This window comes from Lycium barbarum, chromosome 6, assembly GCF_019175385.1.
Source record: "Lycium barbarum isolate Lr01 chromosome 6, ASM1917538v2, whole genome shotgun sequence".
NCBI classification, from domain to species: Eukaryota; Viridiplantae; Streptophyta; class Magnoliopsida; order Solanales; family Solanaceae; genus Lycium; species Lycium barbarum.
In genome coordinates, this window is record NC_083342.1 from 82,799,399 (window position 1) to 82,820,489 (window position 21,091).

Here is a 21,091-nt window from a genome sequence, read left to right on the forward strand (position 1 = left end):
GAATCATTATGCCCAAATTACTTTAGGTATTAATGATGACCTTGAACTCAAGAATGAGAAATGGTTAGGTAAGTTGGATTGCAATTATGATTGTCTTCTAGATTGCTTATATAACTTCTAAATGTGATGTTGTGTGGCCGACGAAGGAAGTAGAGATTGTATCAACCTTAGGAATATGTGGTGTATTTCTAGCTAATCCTTATAAGAAGGATTCACCTCAATTTTTTTTAGACGGGTGTTGTGAAGGTTATTTGACAATAGAGAAATTAGGTGTGATGTCGGCTTATGTGTAAGGAGAGAAGAGAGTAGGTGTACAAGTGAAGATAAAATATGGCAAGGATCGATTCGGTTGCTATAGGAAAATAAAGGATATGAGGTTGATTATTTTAGACAAAGAGACAGGGTACAAGTACGAGTAAAGATTTTTAAGTGAAGTTATATCACCGGGACTCACAGTTAGTGTCACGACCCGACTAGGGGGGCCGTGACGAGCACCCGGTGCTGTCCCACCCGGGCACCCCCTTGACATACTTTCACATAACATCTAGGTGAGCCATAAATCAAATCATGCATTCTAGTCATCCATCATACTAGTCCCATTAGATGACAACATTTCTTATATCATCATAGGCATCTATGCCACATCAATGTACATGGGCCAACGAGGCCAACAAAATATAGCCCGACAAGGCCAAACACATCTAACCACATACACATGTCTACATGAGCGGGACAGGACCCCGCTATGCCCATAATTATGTACACAAAAGAATAAGTACCCAAAAGCTACGGCTCCGAATGAGATGGATGTTATATCCCGTATTTTACATATTCGGATGATTCCAGATAATTGTGACTAGTAAGAGATAAGGCAATATTTTGATCTTATTTAATACATGAGTTGTTCATGAAAGTATTGATGCGGAAATATTGAGGAAGGCTAAGGACAAGAATTACTCACAAATAATTGGGCTTGGAAAAATTTTAAAAAAAGGGGGAGGGGGGGAATAAGCCCAAAGTGGCCGGCCAAAAGGGGGGGACATAGGCCAAGGCCCATGAAAAGGATAATTAAGTAAATAAAAGGGAAAAAGGGCCACTATTATTCATCATTATTCAAGAACTTTCAAGAAAAGAAATTGAGAGCAAGAGGAAGAGGCCTTTCGGCCAAGAAAAGAAAAAAAAATCTTGAAGCCTTCAACTTGATTCAAAAAAAATAATTTCTTCTAGTATTCCTACTAATTCAAGGGTCCTCTTTAACGTGGTAGCAAGAAGGCTACTCTTTGTCGCAAGTCCAAAATTCTAGTCAAAAGGAAAGTTAAGGAAAAAGGTAAGAATTAATCCTCTTTTATATGTTATGCAAGGTTTATGTATGTTGTAGTATGTAGAAATTAATGAAAATCATGGAAATAATGTGTGTTGTGTGTGGTTGTGTGGGTGTGTGTGTAGAATTGTGGCCATGTGGTTGTTGTATGGCGGAGAAGAGATGAATTAATTTTACTTAGTATGTTAGTTGTGTTGTTGTGGACTTTATGATGCAAATGAAGGTTTAATAGTTCAAGTTGGCACTGTAATTGGTTGTGGGTTGTTGTAGGAATTAATGTGATTCTAATATGATTTTATGTAGTTATGAGAAGGAAATTGCTAAAGTGTGAATTGTTGTTGTAGTTTATGAATTTGAAAGAAGGAAATGTGTTGTTGTGGCTTTTGTTGCATTTGGAAGGTTTCGGGTGGAATGGCATATTGGTTAGATTATTGTGAATATTGTGCGGATTGTTTGAAACGTTCTTGAATGGCTTCGGATTAGTACTTGAATGTGTGAGCAAATATGAATTGAATATAAATGGGACGTCGTTGAAGTTGTAGGAAGAAGTTTCTAATGTTAGTATCCGTTTTGAATCGATTGTGGATATTGTTAAAATAATTGTTGGTATTGTTGTTGATATTTTGGCCGAGTTAAATTCTCGGATTTGTTGTTGATGATATAGCCGAGTTGAATTCTCGGGGATGTTGCATTTACAGGGGAAATGATGCCGAAATTTCTGTAGATAAAGTGTTGGTTTAGATTTGGACTTTTAAGTGTTATGGCTAATGTTTGGTATATATGAATATTGTTGTAGATCTTGCGAAGCGAAAGACTTAAGTTCGGATTAGCGTAGAAAGCGGGCAAGGTATGTAAGGCTTACCTTTCTTTATTTTGGCATGATCTTTATGAGACGAGCAAATAACGTATATGTATGATTCTAAAGAAAATCCTGCTCTGAGAGCCACTAGGATGGCTAACGTTATTGATTTCCATAAGCTACTCCATATGATTTTGATGCGTATTTATGATGTCTGAAGGTCTATTTGATATGTTTCCGAATGGTATTCGAAAGATAATCGATATGACTAGAGTCTTGATTTTCCAAATGCTAGCACGTCCGACTATTCCATCGAGTCTTTGATATACTTTGATATGTGCATATGATTCTAAAAGTTATATTTGATTTGATGTATACGATATCCGAAAGATACTTGATATGAGTATTGCTTCGATTTTCCAAAAAAATGACTTCTGAAATGCTCGTAGAAGGTTATGTACTTCAACGTCCATAACTTTCTCATACTAAGTCGGATTGACCCGAAACTTGTTTCTGAGCCTTTTGGAGTCGGTAAGTATGCTTGTCTATCGAGTCTTGATTTATGTGCATATGGTTTCGCATTATTCTATTCGTGCAAGCCTCAGTTTGGATTTCACTGAGCCCGGGCCAGGACATGTTCTCGTGTGTACTCCACTGCATTATTCACCGAGTCCCTCTCACTTGCGGGCCGGGACACGTTATATGTATATGTATATGATGACATGATGATAGGAGGATGGCGGCCAGGATGGCATATGATGACTTTATCCACCGAGACCCGCAATAGAGGGCCGGGACACATTATGTATATATGGTATATGATTCTGCCATGCATGATTCTACCCACCAAGTTCCTTAATAAAGGGCCGGGACACGTTATATGTATACATGATGCATGATGTTGACATACATGATTCTATCCACCGAGTCCCTCATTAAAGGGTCGGGACACGTTATATGTACATATGGCATATGATGTTGATATGCATGATCTCATTCACCAAGTCCCTCGCTAAAGGGTCGGGACACGTTATATATATATGTATATATATGTATATGTGTATGATACATGATTGGAAATATACTACTTCCTTACATAAAGGAAACGCTTTGATAATTTTACACAGTCATACTGGTTCTGGAGAGTTTCTATTTTTGGCTATGATCCCCTGTACTGTACTTCATGCCTTACATACTCGGTACATTTTTCGTACTGACCCCCTCTTCTTCGGGGGGCTGCGTTTCATGCCCGCAGGTAAAGACCTTCAGTTGAGTGACCCGACAGCTTAGGTCATCTTTCTGCTGCTTTGGAGTGCTCCCTTGTTCTGGAGCCCACATTTGGTACAGACTCTTTCATTGTACATGTGTATGTATATATTCAGGGGTACGGCAGAGCCCTGTCCCGTCATATGATTATGTTATGTTTGTTAGAGGCCTGTAGACATATGTGTGGGTCATGGGTCGCTATTGTTCGATTATGTCTGTGATTTGCGCCTAAGCGGTCCTATTTGCTATGGCAGCCTTAACGACTTGTATGTATATATTTACTTATGTATATGCTTTGGACGATATGTTCTACGACAGCCTTGGCGGCTCCTATATGAGGTGTTTGATATGTGCGACCGCTTAAGATAACATCTGCCCTTAATATCTGTAATAATTAATATATGTTGGATATGGATAAGTCGTTGATATGCTGATTTGGTAAGTAAGTGTGTATGGGTGTCCAGCTCGGGCACTAGTCACGGCCCACGGGGTTGGTTCGTGACAATGGAGCTGTGCTATGTAATCTCTGAGAAAGCAGCTAAGGATCAAGTCTATCTCCCTGTGCACCTGCGGGCATGACGCAGCGTCCACAAACAAAAGGACGTCAGTACGGAGAATGTACTGAGTATGTAAAGCATGATCAATATCGATATTGAAGCAAAATGAACAATCATGAGAATTAGCACAAGATGGGAAACAGTAATCTCATCGTCACAGGCACTTACTTACCTTACATAGGAACTTTTCATTTCTAATGCGTATTTGTGTACATAGCTCCATACCCGTACCCGTAACCATTTACATATCCTTACTCACATTCATATCGTTTATATCTCATATACATAACATATTCATACTCATATAGATGTCATATACATAGCGCATATATATATATACAAATATAGCATGCCCGACCACGAGGGTTCGGTGTTTCATACATACTTGGCCAACCAAGGCTCAAGGTCATACATACCTGACCCTACCAAGGCATCAGGGTTATCCGTACCTTCTGCAGAAGTGCGCGCGTGTTTCATAATCATATACATACTCTATACATATTCATATACATATATTCTACCCGGCATCATAAGCTCGGGGTCTTATTATAGCCCTTCATAGGCACATGTACATACAATAGCCCGTAGGCACCTTTAGCATCATATTTTCTCATCATCATTACTATCATTATCACTATTATCGTCATTCGTCACGTCTATCTTTCTAGGCGTACTCGTCATACAAGGGATATAGTACAATCATAGTGTATCGAGGATCGTGAGCTTACTAGCTCGGAAGATCAAGTCATTTGAAGAAATCATAGTCTTATAGAAGATTTAGACGTTTGGCCAAAGAACCATGCCTTATGAAAGAAGGGTTAGCCTTACATACCTTTCCGATCAATTATTCTACACTTGCTTGTTCTCCTCCGAAGCTTATGTGTCTACCTTCATTAAAATCATGCTATCATTAGAATCGACAACTAGCACACATGGCTAAAGCTAGAGAAAATCAGACAGCATCTCCTTTATTTATGCAACATTACTCCATATCGTAATTCAACTCCCAAACGTCAACAATACATTCACAATACCATAACAATGGCCATTAATCGTTTACATTAACCACAAGAATCACAATTCAATTCAAACTATTTCTCAAAACGTCACCATTCATCATTCATGACCCATTTTCCTATACTCATCTAATGTCCAAGCATTTTAACTCTCAAATACCTTAAACAATATATAAATACCATAAATCTTACCTTAGATATTGTAGGAACGAGCCTTGGTCAAAATACTCCACTTGAGCAAAAACCCTAGTTTTCCCTTTGATGAGTTTTCTTGACTTGAATGATTTTAATGGGTTTTCTTACACTTCATTCACTTGTTTTATGTTGTTGGTCACTAAAAACCCTTGAAAACTTGTGGAAATAAATGTAGAGAGATGTTTTTAGAGAGAATGGATGAAATGTGGAAATGAAATAATAAACTTGGATCCCTTATTTAATGACTTAAATCTGATCCGGAATAAATAGTACAGTAGTCGTAAACTGGGTTTACGGCCCGTATTCCAATTTACGGACCGTATTTTGTGACCATATTTAAGCATATCAAAATCCAGAAAGGCGGGCTGAAGACATAGTGATTTACGGTCTCAGTTTACAGGCCGTAAACCACTTTACGGTCCGTATTCCAGGTCGTTTTTAGCCATTTGATCATTTGGCAGAAAGTTGAAGTTTTGGAAACTAGAATACGACATGGCAGTTTACGGACCGTATACCACTTTACGGTCCGTATTTCATTTTACGTGCAACTAGCCAAAATGCAGATCTGCAACTTTCCACATTTTCAGAACCTATATTATTCATTATGGAGCATAACCTATCTCTTATTGCAATTACCTTCGGAATCTCACTTAGGGTCGTCAAATGTTATTTCTTACTCATGAAAATATCGGATACTCGTACCCCTCGCGGGTCCATTCACTTGGGCAACAATGGAGGATTTTTTTGAGGTGTAACAGTTAGGGCGTAGAAAGATATGTTAGGAAGGCTTACAAACTTAGACATACGAAAAAAGAATATGAGAAACCAGAATAGCCAAGGGAAATTAGGAGCATATGAGCTTTAAAATTAGAATTCTCTGGCTAGCTAGACAAAAAGAGAGGGCAGATGTATTAAAGCCATAGATTCAGGATAAAATCAAATGGCAATGGGATATCTCGCAAGAAAAATGTGTTGAAAAGCGATAAAAAATGATAAGCCACGAGTGGCTACATCGAGTATTATGTATACCCTTATGATTGATGTTATGACATGTTAAAAATATTGATTGTGTTGTATGTCAAAATTGAGGTAGCAAGCACTACAGAAAGAATCAGGATTGGGTTTTCTCGGGAATCAAAGTCTGATGGCGGTAATGTGACCAAATGTGTAAGCACAAGCATTAGGAAAAAGAAGGTTATGATATCATGAAATGAAGGGGAGAGAAACTTGGACAAGGAAAACATATACTTATTGAGGGTCAGGTAATATATATTTGAGGAAAAAGTTAGGATGAAAGCAGGAAAGCAGAAGATAGGATCAAATTTAAATAAATCAACGGGAGATAGAGTAATGTTATACGTGACAAGGGATGAACGTGAGGACCCTGGAACCAACCTATACGTCTTCATAATTAGAACCAAGCAGGTTGTAAATAATAAATAAAGGTGCATCCTTGAGAAGAAATAAACAAGTCTTATGAGAGCGACGAGGAAATTTTAAACTCCTGAGATTTAACCAGGAGAATGGATGTAAACCCATGATTGGTATGCCTATTTAAGGGAAGAAAATACCTCAAGAAGAGATTTTCATGCGTCAAAAGGAATTCGCACTCGTAACGAAACACTCCAAAGTTTCCTAACCTAAGAGTAAAGGATGATTAATGGAAACAGGCGTTTTACGAGTAAAAGAAAATGAAAGAAACTATGAGGACTAAACAGAGGAGGAGGTGTAATGAAATGGTTAAAGGGAATTATGTGGCCGCCGACAATAAGGAGAAGGTTAATGAGTCAGTAGACTTGCCCAAATGAAAACAAATTTAAATTATAAGATAATGGTTGTGTGAAAGATGTAAAGATGCGATCATGAAGAAAATCGAAAAAAAAATCGAGATATATATCTATATATGTGTGCACAAGTTGTAGTATCATAAAGGAAGATGAAGACTCGACGAAAGAAGAACGGAAAGGGTGCATTCACGATAAGAATAAGATCTAACAGAACACTAGAAGGACTATGATGCATAGCTGTGATGCAAACAAGTAGTTAAGAAGAATTACGGGACAAAATGAGCTAAGCTAATGAAAGGATGAGTCGTGGGAATGGATGGTGTGGACTATCAACTTTTAATGGTATATTATAGATATAAATCGAAATTAAGAACCCAGAGCAAGAAGAATTTCAACGATATTAAGAAGATAGTCGTGGAGAAAGACTAGGGCTAAAGGAGTGTGGTATAGTCGGACATTCCATAAGGGGCGTAATGAATTCCGATGTCCCCATTAACTCGTTAACCTAGGGGACTACTAGTCATGAGAGGTAGAAGTGAAACGACAATAAAGAAGGCATTTTAATTGTATCTGATATGTATAAGCATTTTGATTTAATATAAGAACTCAACTAGAAAAAAGGAAAATAAGTTAAACCATGCGATGAAAAGAACTACGGCATTATATGGAATAGAGGAGTTGAAGGATCGCTAAGGTCGGCCAGATGACCACCAAAGACGGTTAATACTCGAAGGCTACTAGTATATGAGAACATCCTTTAAAAAGAGGGGAAGAATAGGTTTAATTCTGAGATGAATGACAATATTCTCAAATTCAAAAGAGGGAAATGTACTGGCTTGAAGGAGCCAAAGTTCGAGATGTACCGAAATACCAAGGATTTATTAAAAGAAAGGGGGAATGGATTGAATACAAGTGTATTACGGGATAAATATGGGAGCGGAAGCATGACAAGATAATGAAGGGATTGGCGAATCAAAGAGAATGAGTTTCGTCAATGCGATATGTTATGTCTCCGGACTATGGTTCGAATCGCTCTTACTGGAGAAATTTTGGTTACATTTAAGTATGCAGTAACGTACTCTGAGAGGTAACGAAAAGAGTAAGAAGGGTCTGTAAGTTAACCAGGGAGTAAGTATAAAGGATAATCTGGATTACAAAAAGGGAAATCTTAGCACTAGAAGAGCTGGAGGCTTGGGCGCTGGAGCCTCTGGAGCTAATGGTGGAGCCGCTCCAGGCTCCTCTAGTGGGGGTGTAGCAGAACCCTCTGACTGGGGTGCAATATCAGGCATAGTCTGAACACGAGCCCGAGTAACTCTCTGTATCTTGCTGGTCTCTCCTGCCACTGCTTTGCCCTTCTGGGCAGCCGTCGCCTTCTTCGGAGGTATCACTGTAAACATGACAATCAGTCAGAAAGAAATCATCCTAATAGCACAGCTCTATCGCACGATCTAAGATCCAAAGAAAGGTAACACCCTAAATGTCCTGTAGCCTCCTGTTTATAGATGTGGTGCACAACACACCGATAAACAAGACTCTACTAGACACGGCCTGTAGACATTCCGAGGACAAACCGCTCTGATACCACTTTTGTCACGACCTAGCCCCTTGGGCCGCGACTGGTGCCCTATTTGGACACCCAAACATACTTACGTACCGGATCGACATATCAAAGATTTATTCAAACTTAACATACGTTATTTTAAGAAGATACTGAAAACAAATATCATCTTAAGCGGTCGCCCGTACAGAAACATCATATCAGATCCGGTAGGCTGGTGGAATACACATCGCCCAGATATACACACATATACAAACAAATGGGCCGTTTTGGCCATAATAGCAAACGGGACCGCATTAAGACGCAGATCATAAACACAAACGAACAAACATGACCCATGACCCACATATATGTCTACAGGCCTCTACAAACCATAACAGAAACATATGACGGGATAGGGCCCCGCCGTACCCAAATAGCCGTATATACAGAACATGTATAACAGAAGATATGTACCAAAAATATGAGCTCCGGATCAAAAGGAGTACTCCAAACAACAGAATAAGTACCCTACACTGGCGGGTCACCTGAATGAACGCCTGTACCTGCGGGCATAAAACGCAGCCCCCGAAGAAAGGGGGTCAGTACGAAATATGTACTGAGTATGCAAAGCATGAAATACAGAAATCTGAATCATAACTGAAGTGAGGAGTATAGAAAATGGATACAGAATTTGTATATCAAAACCTGTGCTGAAAAAAAAAATATATATATATATAATGCAAATAAAAAATCATGCATAGGGCTCAGGAACGTGGTCGCCACTCCGACGCTGGCGCCACAACACATCGTACTCCAGAAGGTTTCATATCTCTGTACAATCCCCGAACATATCATATCATCATAACATATCACAACACCAGAACATATCATATGCCATATCATATCATAACGCCGTATATAAGCGGTACCCGGCCCTATGGCGAGGTCTCGGGAACCGTAACACATCATACTGCCGAATATAACATAGTGCGCACGATCACAAAACCGGCCCGGGATCCGGCGAACGATGTAATAGTAGTATGCACGAGCGGAGTAGTGCGGAAACCATATGCATATAAATACATAAACAATTTTCAAAACTTGGTGGACAAATATATTTACGACATCCGAAGGCTCAGAAATCAGTTTCGGGTCAATCGGAGTTAGTATGTGAAAGTTACAAACTTTTGAAGTACAGAACTTTCTAAAAGCATTTTAGAAGCTCTTTTGGAAATTGCAAGTAGCAATCATATTAGGAAACTTCCAACTATCACTAAAGAGCAAATCAAATGGGGTCTTAGAATCATATGTACATATCAAAATACATGTATCCAAAGCTTTAGCCATATCAAATATTTTTCGGACATCATTCGGAAGTATACCAACTAGAATCTTTCAAACATCATAAATGCGTAGCAAACCATATGGAACAGCTTATGGAGATCAAAGACGTCGGCCATCCTAGTGGCTCTAAGAGTGGAGTTTTCTTTAGAAGCATACACATATGTCATTAGTTTATTTCATAAAGGCCATGCCAAAAGAAGAAAGGTAGGCTTTACATACCTCGATCGCTCACTAGTCAAATCCCGAATCAAGTCTCGGGCTCTCCAATATCTACAATAATATTATCAATTACCAAACATTAGCTACAAGTACTTAGAAATTCAATTTTAACTAGTACTTGTCTACAAAAATTTCGGCAGCATCTCCCCTGTAAATTCAACATCCCCGAGAATTAAACTCGGCCAAATTCATCAACAACTATACCAACAATACCAACAACCATACCAATAACATCAAAGACCAATTTAAAACGCATTCCAACACTAGTAACCTTCCTTTCTACATATTTCATCATTATTCAAATCAACTACGCATTTTCAAACCAATTCCAAGGCTCACATATTCATTATTAATTCAAGATCAACAAAATACAATTCAAAAGCATTTCATATAATTCTAAAAAATATCCAACAATCCCACCAACACCATATTCCATTCGAAATCTCCACAAATGCGACAAGGTCACAACGTCACATTTTCTTCCTCCAATTTCATCAACAACAACAACAATTCATATTTTTGCAATTCCATTTCCATAATTACATAAGACTATACTAAAATCACATAATTTCCTACAACAACTTACAACCAATTTTTCATGCCGACTTGAACTATTATTCTTCTATTTACATCACAAGGCCACAACAACATAATTTAACATACTAAATAAAATTAATCCATCTTCTCCTTACCATAACAACATCACACGGCCACATATACCTACACACACCCACACGGCTCACTCAACACACAACAACTCCATGATTTTCATTCAATTCTACTCATTATAACATATATAAATCTTCCATAAACAAAAAGATAGAATTTTTACCTTTTTCCTTCAAATTCTTTACTTGCCACCAAAGTGATTTTCTTGCTAAAATAATTGTACCACGTTGAAGGGGGTCTCAAGCTTAGTAGGAATACAAGAAAATTTTAATTTGGATCAAGGTTGAAGGGATTCCAAATTATTATTTTTTTTCTTTCCCTTCTATTTGGCTGAATGGCCCTTCTCTCACTTTGCTCTCTTCTTTTGTTTTGTTTCTTGAAACTTCTAATGTGAACAATCAATTTGTGGCCCCTTTCCTCTTCTATATAATTGAACTAAATTGTCCCACATGGGCCTTTGGCCCTTAGATCTACGGTCGTCCACCTTAAGCTTTTGGGCCTCTCTTTTCCCTTTGTTTTTCATTTCATTTTAGCTCAATTAGTTATGGGTCTTATTTTGTAATTCCCGAAACTAATTTCCAAAATTTCCAATTTTGCCCTTGGCCTTCCTCCATATTTCCACATCAACATTTCATGAACAACACATATATATTACTTAAAATCAAAATATGGCCTTATTTCTTACAAGTCAAGAAAAAAATTTCGAATTTTCCGAATATGCAAAAATACGGGATATAACAAACAATTAAGAGTGCTCATAGACCGGCAGGGAGCCGTAGCGATCATGAGTTAAGACCATCTTAATGGCAACAGGTCCCAGGACAGTAGCTAGATATCAGTTGACCACTAGGTACATACATAAAAACAAGAGGATATTGAACAAATGAATGAGTTCGACAAAGAATTGAGAGAATATGAAAGAATACTAACGAGCCTATAGTATAAGAACATGGAGATCAGGAACTAAAGGAGGACAACCATTTCAAAAAATTAATGATAGCATCGTAAGCTCGCAAGCTACAACATTCGAGGACGAATGTTTCTAAGGGGGGAAGGAAATTTTACTTCGCACTTTCAGAGCATGAGCATGCCACGTACGTCACTATATCAATGGAGTATCAGAAACGTCCCATGAAGTTTTGGAAGGTACAACCCATGGGAAGTACGTAACAATGAAGTAAAGGATGAATTACGATCTCGTATGTCGTAACCGGGAAGGACAACCTTGGAACCAAAGGACATAGCTATTATCAACTATGATTAATGCTAAATATCATGTATGGAGAGTTTAGGAATATTTTGGGACCAAGCAAATTGAAGAAAATAAGTTTGTTGAAAATTTGAAAAACAATTGAAAGAATTTTGGACAGAATTTTGGGTCAACTTTGGAGGGGTATATCTCCAGGTATATCAGAAGTTTTAAGGTGTTTCAAAAGCCTAAAATGAATTTCATCGAGTCTAATTTCCAACGCAATAAACCGCTCGTCAAAACAGTAAGGAGTTATAGCCATTTTAAGATAACCCCTCAAACTGCCAAATGGCTTCCGCGGGTCCCACTTGGGAAAGTCTGTGGAACCGACTTATGAGGGGTATAACCCCCCTCCCCCACACACACACACACACACATCAACCCATTTTTTCATCATCCTAAATTCTCATGAGTCCTAGAAACTTCCTAAACCGTCCCCCAAACATTTATAGCCTATTAAATCAAGAATTTAAAAAGATTACACGAAACTAGTCCATGAAAGATGATTGCTCCTGCTTCTACTTGATGTTGTGGTGAGTTTTGTCTCGAAGAAAGTTGGTGTGGCTAAAGTTCTTCAAGTATAAGGTATGTTCTTCATCCTATCTCTTATGTTGAGTTTATTTGAAGGTTTAGCAAGTCTTAAAAGTGAAAATAGTTATGGAGGAAAGGTCATAAAGTGTTGTGTTGTAGTTGTTGTGTTTATGGACTGTTTTGAGCATGTTGTGGCCGTGTGGTTGGGCTGATTTACATGTATATGGATAGTATATAATGTTTTTGGTGTGTTGATGAGATTGTGCTCTTTGATTGGGAAGAAAAGAAGTTTATATTGTTGTTGTATGTTGAAAAACATCGTGTGGGATGTTTTATGGAATATTTTGGTAGTGATGATGATGTGGTTGATATTAGTATTGCTATTATTGTTGTTTTGTTTGTATTGTGATTTCGGGCTAGGGATATAAACAGGGGAGATGCTGCCCGGATTTCGGCAAATTTTAAAGGAATTAATTTGAGGGCTTAAGACAAGCATATGACGATAAGCCTAACAATAATATGAATTCTCTTGAATGTAGATTTACGAGCTTGAGAGATAAGCATTAAATAGTTAAGGTTAAGGCGACCGAAAAGGTATGTTAAGGCTAGTCCCTTTCATTCAAAAGGCATGATTCCTATGTTATGATTCCATATGTGTTTCCATAACCTTCTTACTTCCAAAAGTTTGAAGTTTATGATTCTTAAAAGCTTCTTATGATACTAAAGATGAGATGTTTTCTATGATGAACATGATAATGATGATTCCATTTCTAAAAATTCCAAAGCTTGTGATTTTAATGATATTATGAGATTATTGAGCTTATTTCATGATTTCCTTGATTTTATTCATTATCGTTGATCTCACCTTATGATAATTGTTCCTTCAAGGTGAGATATAGCGATGATGATTATTCCATAATATAATCGGAGGTTACCGACCTTATGTCACTCTGATAGAGTTGTAGCTTTTGATTGGGCTCTCATGCATGCATATTTTTATGTATGATTACACCGGGCCTAGTTGGCCGGGCAGACACCACTACGGTGGGCGTAGTGGGCGGCTTATGATTTCACTGTGCCTAGTTGCCCGGGCAGACACCACTAGTGGACGGCATAAGATGGTTACCCCGGACGCGAGCTAATGTTTATGTTATATATTTATGAGAAATGTTTTTTTAAAAAGAAAGCTAAGCATGTATGGTATCCGCCTTATGAGGTAATCAGATGTACAGGTTTTCTTTATATCATGTTATGTTCCATATTTCTTACTATGTTGTTATTCATGTCGTACATACTCAGTACATTATTCGTACTGACGTCCTTTCTTGTGAACGCTGCGTTCATGCCCGCAGGTAGACAGGTAGACGGATCTGACCCGTAGGTGCTTTATTAGTGGATTCTCAGGAGCACTCCACTTACTTCGGAGCTGCAGTCTATTGGTATTGGTCTTTATGATCACATGTATTCTATGTAGAGGCCCGTAGACATGTGTGTACAATTAGACCTTTCATAACCCTACTGGTTCACATTGTGTGTAATATTTTAGTAGCGTTGTCGGCTAGTAATGCTAGGTATATTTGTTGAAGATTATATAGAGATGTGCCGTTATGTTGTGATAGATGTCCTTATAGATTATGATGTTCGTGAGCTATCTTTGTAGTCCGCCAGAGATGATTATAGGATGTATGTTCAGAGGTGCTCGGGGTGTTAACTCTGGGTGCCCGTCATGGCCCTCTGGTTTGGGTCGTGACATTAAACTTATCAATTCTTCTTTTAAACAAGTCTCTAGGTGTACACTTATTTGCAACGACCTGTTTTGTCATTATAGTCTTTTCGGCATTTTTGCCTTTTTCGAGCATTGACCAGCGCATTTTGACCCGAAAATGACTTTTGGGTAAACGGACCTTTTTCAAAAATCCATCAATTCTGAGAGGTCTAGATGGTTTCTTATGACTTATGTGTGTATTCAGTTAGGTACCCAATGCACTCAGACTCCGTTGGGAATTTCGAGGCTACGAAAGCATTCCTAGCGTATTTTTGTGTGGGTCTGTGTATGTGGTTAGTGAGCATATGGCCTTAGGAATGGCTCGGGATTTAGATTAAGACTTAGAAAATTTGGAGGAATTGGGAACTGGTGCCGGAAATGGCGGTACTAGTGCCGTCCCAGTGGCACCGCTATTGCAGTGTGTTGGCCACTGGGGCGGCCTTATGTATGATGGCCAGACCGCTATGGCGGCCTGATGGGCGCTGTAGTTATGCCGCTGTTGCAGCCATATTACCGCCGTGACCGTAACGAGCCTGTTAATTCATTAAGTGTGATTTAAATAAGCCTTTAGACCCTCATTATTTCCCATTTCAAAATTAGAGCTTTGGGGAACAGTTCTTGGAGATATTTTGGAGATATTCTTGAAGGTAAATCTTGCTTGTTCCTTTACTCTTCCTTTAATCACAATCATCCTAGATTTTCCCCTTCCCTTTAATAATCCCTTAGTGATGGAAATTGAAAGAGGGTGTTGATAAACTTTTCCTTAGGCTCATTAATGAGGAAATTGATGATGTTTAGGTTAGATTTTGATGAATCTAAGCTTATTAATCATATATCTTCCATTTCTAGTGTTGAATTTCGAAATCAAAGAATTAGGGTTTATACCCAATTTGGGAGTTTTGCTTGAAATCAGAAATTAGGCTAATCCTTGAGTTAAATCAGCAATTAGTGGTTGGGTTATGATCACCTAGTACTTAATTTGGCATTTTTCTTCCTAATTGCTCGTTTTGCCCTTGTGGGCCCGTTTTCCAAATTTCTAGGGTTGGAATTGACCTAAATTGAATAGTAGCAATATTAGTATCATTCTTCATGATTTCTAATATAGATTTCGATTATGCTTAGACTACTTTGGTTCTGAGGTTCAGCGGAAAGGCAAGGCAAAGGAGTGAGTTGTTGGTGTTGCGGTTCGGCCATCCAGGTAGGTAATGGCTTATCCTTGGCGAGACTTAGCATAGCGAAGTGCATATTTAGATTATATTGTTGGAGACAGCATGTGAACATTCGGGTATGAACTTGGGTTGGATATTGCCTTAGGTTAGGCCCTGTTGTGTGTTTGGGGCTAGCCACCCCGTTATGTGTGATTTGATTGTTCTATTATTCCGGCTTGATGCTATGAGTCATTGGTAGATACTGGATTCTATTTTATCCTCTTGACTATGATATAGTTGACTTACCCACTGTTGGTAATTGTATTCAGATATATTGTTGGCGTACCCATTGTTGGTACTTGTGATTCGGTTATATTATTGGCATACCCACTGTTGGTATTCGTGATTCGTGTACATTGTTGGCGTACCCATCGTTGGTACTTGTGATATCGAGTCTGACTGTTAATATTGATACATGCATTGCACGCACTCTCATTTCATGATACATTATTGAGATATTGATGATATTTGATGAAACACTTGATGAGTTAGGTTCAGTTTTACTTGAGTGACGTGAGATGGCCGATGTCCGATGTTCGCGGAATCATTGATTGAGTGAAATTGACACTTGATAAAACTCTTTTACTTGAGTGACGTGATATGGTCGATGTCCAATAATCAATTCCGAAATTGCTGTTGCATGGTCGATATTCGATGTTAGTTTCGAAATCGTTGTTAGTTCATGGACTCCGCGGGTCCCCTAGGGTGGTGCCGGTGAGAACCCCCCGTGGGCAAAAGATTCGGGGTCCCGTCTGTCTGTTAGGCAAAGATCCGAGACGGGTGGCACTTAGACTTCGCGAGTCACACTGGGTTGTGCTACCGAGACGTCAATATTTTTGTCGGAGTATATGTGTACACCGTATTTGCATGGCATTAGATTGCATTCATTCATTATTGCATTGCATTATGACTCGATCGATGTTGGTGTTGTATTGTGATGTTGGATTGGATTGGATATATTCAGACTTGGCACACTTGGGATTAGATGCTTTACATAGGCGATGACGGATACTTGGATTTGATTACATTGTCTTATACTTACTGGTTTATTTGCTTATCTACTTTATTTTCTGAGTTGTGTTAGCTATGCTTAGTCGGCCGATGATGCCTACCAGTACTTTTGTCTTGTACGGACCTGCACTTGCTGCATTCTTTTATGAATGCAGAGTATCAGGTCGGATCCACTTCCGTGACGCGTGGCTGATAGTCGCTTCAGCTTTCTCTTGAGTTCCAGGGTGAGCATGGTCATCCGCTACCTTGAAGACTTTTCTATCTTTAAGTCTTATTTTATTCAGAGCCATAGATACTTATGTATTAGCATTCCAGATTTGTACTATCTCCCTTTTTAGATGCTCTTGTGTTATTTAGACCAGACTCTGGGGTGTTGTTATTATTCCGCACTATCCTATTACTTCTATATCTATATCGTGAGACTTACGTATTATTTCTATTTCGTTGCTTAATTTCATTCTTTTATGTATTTATACATTGTTAGGTTGAGGGTTCACTTACTGAGGTGGGAAGGTAAGTGCTCGCACGGCTTAGGAAAAATAGGTCGTGACATTATCCTTGTCTCTCTGACATTCTCTTCATCCCCCAGATTTATGGCTTCTGTTTCGTCCATATTTGGCTTCTGCTCATTCTCTAGTTGTTCTACTTCTTCCGCGATACCCTCGGGTAGCATTGTGGTCTCATCGTATTCCTCATATTCTTCTTCCTTTATGCTACCCTACTCATTCATTTCGCAACATGTCATGACATTTAAGGTTGCTTTATTATTTTTATTACTGAAAAGAAAGTCAAGGCAAAATATGTTAGTATAAAACACGCATGCAACAAATAAATAAAAACAGTTTTAATAAACTGAGGCTTTCATTAATTAAAAATACTCAGAAGTACAAACTGTGGTCCTGGCTTGGATCAAGCCATTTCCGTTTTTGAAAACATTACAAGGTATGTAAGTGACAAGAGGGTGAGCAATCGGGCCTCAACCGATTCTCCCCATTTTCAAAATAAATTCATCTTTCTCTACCAAAGAGACAGTAACGGGGTAGAGGTCCAGTTAGACAGCTGCTCTCCCGGTTCTGCCTTTCAGATGGTGGGCGTTTCAGCACATTCTTCAAGAATCACGAAGCAATCTTCTTCTTGGAACAGCATCCTTATCCCTTCTTCAATGTCAACGTCTCCAGGCATAGGCATTCTGTGGGGAAATGACTGGTATAGGTTTGGAATAGGTTTGCGAAGATCCGCAACCTCTTGTTTTTTCTTGGTAGGTATCCTTTCTTCTGCTAGGACTTAACTAAGGCCATAGCAAAAATTCTCTTTGAGAATGGGAATGGGCTCGGTGATGCCCTGCAGGTTTTTTCCCAAACCCCTCCCTAGTTCAACCCCGTTTAAGAGCATAGTAGAAGCAATCATTTTCTAAACTTCTAGCATGGGAGCTTCCAGGAAATCTATCTTGTGGGACGCTCCCACTAACTCCAAGACATGAAAATCCATTCTTTTAGGTGCAGCTTCAATGACAGGTACATAATTGTCTGGGTAATTGTGCATGCTGGCTTCTCCGTAGATCACTATTTCTTCCCCTTCCCAGACAAATTTTACAGATTGATGGAGCGAGGATGGTACTGCCCCTTCCATGTGGATCCATGGTCTTCCTAGAAGCAAATTATAATTCGCGGGTATTTCCATGACTTGGAATTCAGTGGTGAATTCAGCTGGTCCTATTTGAACATCCAAATCAACTACCCTAGTGGCATCACAACGACCTACGTCGAACGCTCTTATGTAAGTGTGGCTTTGACGAACCTTTCCAAGGTCATATCCCAGCTGAGTTAGGGTAGACTCGGGACAAATGTTAAGTCCCGCTCCATTGTCGATTAATACTCGCGTTACCACTTTGTTGCGACACATGATAGTGATGTGCAACGCTTGGTTGTGGTTTGTAACTTCTTTGGGCAACTCTTTGTGTGTGAAGGCAATTTGATGTTCCTCCATGACAAGAGTGACCATTTTAGCCAGATTTTCACTGTTTGTTCCAGTTAGGACGCGAGCTTCTTCCAACACCTTCATTAAAGCCAGGCGGTGTTACGGTGAACTTTGCAACAATGCCAGTACTGAGATTTGGGCTGGCATTTTCTTTAAATTCTCAACAATGGAGTATTCCTTTGGCTGCATTTGGTGCCAGAAATCTTCAGATTCACCTTCGGTGATAGTCCTTTTCTGATTTTCCTCCCTTCGGGGTGTCCTTTGAGCCAGGTCTTCGTGAGTGTAGCATCTTCCTGATCTTGTAATACTATGTGCAGCAGCCACTTGGACTACGAACTCTTTGTGAGGTGGTGCTGGAGTCACTTGAGCTATATGCACTGTCACTGGTGTAGGGATTAATACTTTGAATTGCTAGAATTCTTGCAAAGACAATAACGCTACTGTGCACTCAAGTTCTTTCACAGAATCGTGGATTGTGGTCCTTCCTGCGACCCGGTCCTCTTCTCTCAATCATGAGAATCACATTGTTGCCATGGTTTGGCAAAGGGTTAGTGTTCACATTCAGAGGGGCTCTTTGGAGTACAATTTTCTTCCGGTCAATCAGGTCTTGTATCTTCTACTTGAGATTACTGCAATCTTCAGTACTGTGTCCTATGCCATTGGAAGGGTAGGCACAAATCTGGTTAGCTCGGTAAAATCGATTTTTTGGGTCGACGACCTTTGGGGAAAGTGTCTGGATCATCCCAACCGCACTTAATCTTTTGAATAAATCAGTCCGAGATTCCATCAGTGGGGTGAATACCCCCTGGTTTCTTTTCAAAATTCTGACGTGGCGCATTATAGGCATTTGGTGGTGGTTGATTATGGTAGGTATTGGGTTGGTTACTTTGTAGAGTGCAGTACGTTGGTGGGCGAGTTTGATAATTTGGCAGTGGAGCTTGGTAATTTGGGGGTGGTCACTAGAAGGCATTTTATGGAGCTTGGTAATTTTGGGGTGGTGATTGGAAGGTTGGTTGCGCGTAATATATGGGCACCGTGTTGTAAGGGGTGGGAATATTTGGGGGAGGTGAAGCGTATGCTTCGATCGGGAAATCTTCCCTTTCCGCTCAAGCCTTTCTTCCTGTTTTTACTGTTCAGCCTTCCAGGCTTTTTCCATCTCCTCATAATGGTCAATTTCTTGATCGAGTGAAAATTTTCCTGTTGTGACAGGTGTGTGGAAAGGGACAGCAGGGCGAGTTCAGGTAATAGGGGTGCTTTTTTCGGTTGGTAGTGGGATGACGCTTGGTTGTATAGTGATACCGGGATGGATATTTTGTGGTGCTGGGTAAGAGGGGATAGAGTAAGAATTTTCGAGAATTTGGTTAGTGTTAAATGGTGGTGGGGTGTGATTTGAGGCACCAATGTGTCCGTCGATTGGGGTGGATGGCATGGTGGTCCTAATGGATCGGGTGGGAAAATGATCAGGTAACAATGAATTCAAAGGTAGAAAAAATGCTGGAGGCCTTCGTTCTTCAGCAGGGGCCTCTCGGGCAGCATTAGCAGCTTTGTTTCACGCCACTTCCTCTTGAAGATGGGCAATTTTTTCAAACATCATTTTCATGATGTCTTCAGTAGGCAATGACTCAAACAGCTTGTACAGAGGCGATTCCCTGAGAGCAATGTCAGTAGGGGTAGTTTCATTCTCGGAAGTACCAGTCATTTTTTCTTTGCCTCTATCTTGTTGGGATAAGGATGCTATTGCAGCTTTGGATCTTGTGAAGTATGCTAGTGTGAACATGAATTAACCTCTCTTTCTATAAGAAAAGAATACGTCAAAGGCAAACAGAGTTAGTCTATCAGAAAATGGAAATAGAATCAAGATATCACATATAGATGGTAGTTTAAAACATTTAGCACATAAATAATCTTATGTTTGATTTAAATGCTCAATTGATCTCTTGTACCGGGTTTTGGGTACTTGGGTTTTTGAGTGAGGGGAATATAATATTTAAAATATATAGGAACTGAGTCTTACGTAGACTGCCTACGTATCCCTCCGCGGGAATCAGGCCCTTCCGTAGTTCGATTTACATAAGATAAGACTCCTTATTTTAAAACCTACCGGTGACCAGGCTCGATAAGGGCTTCCTACGTATCCCTCCTTAGGACATCAGGTCAGTTCAGTTCCGTTTACACAAAATAGTGGGGGACAAATCCATATTAAGTACAAAAAATGGGATCCCCTAAAAACTACCCAAAAGATGAACTTTCTTTTGAGGTCAACAGGCTGTTTGTCTGTTCAACCTTTTCTGGCCTTGCAGGCCCCAGATCCTAATACTAAGATGGGAGCACCAACCAAATGGTACCCTTGTGGACCAAATTCTCCAAATCAAACATGAATGCATCGCACTCTTCTATGTCGTGCCCTAAGGCTCCAGAATGGTACAGACATGTTTTGCAGCGGCCAACTCCTTCAGTTTGAGCCATTTTGGTTCTGATGGGACTAATCTTCCCAACGCTAACCAACTTCTAGAAGATGGTGGCGTAAGAGTCCCTAAATAATGTAAAGTCATAACGCCAGATACGATTATTCAGAGTAATCCCTTCAGTTGGGGTAATGTTGTCGTGGACCAAAAGTGAATACGGGCCCTACATCTT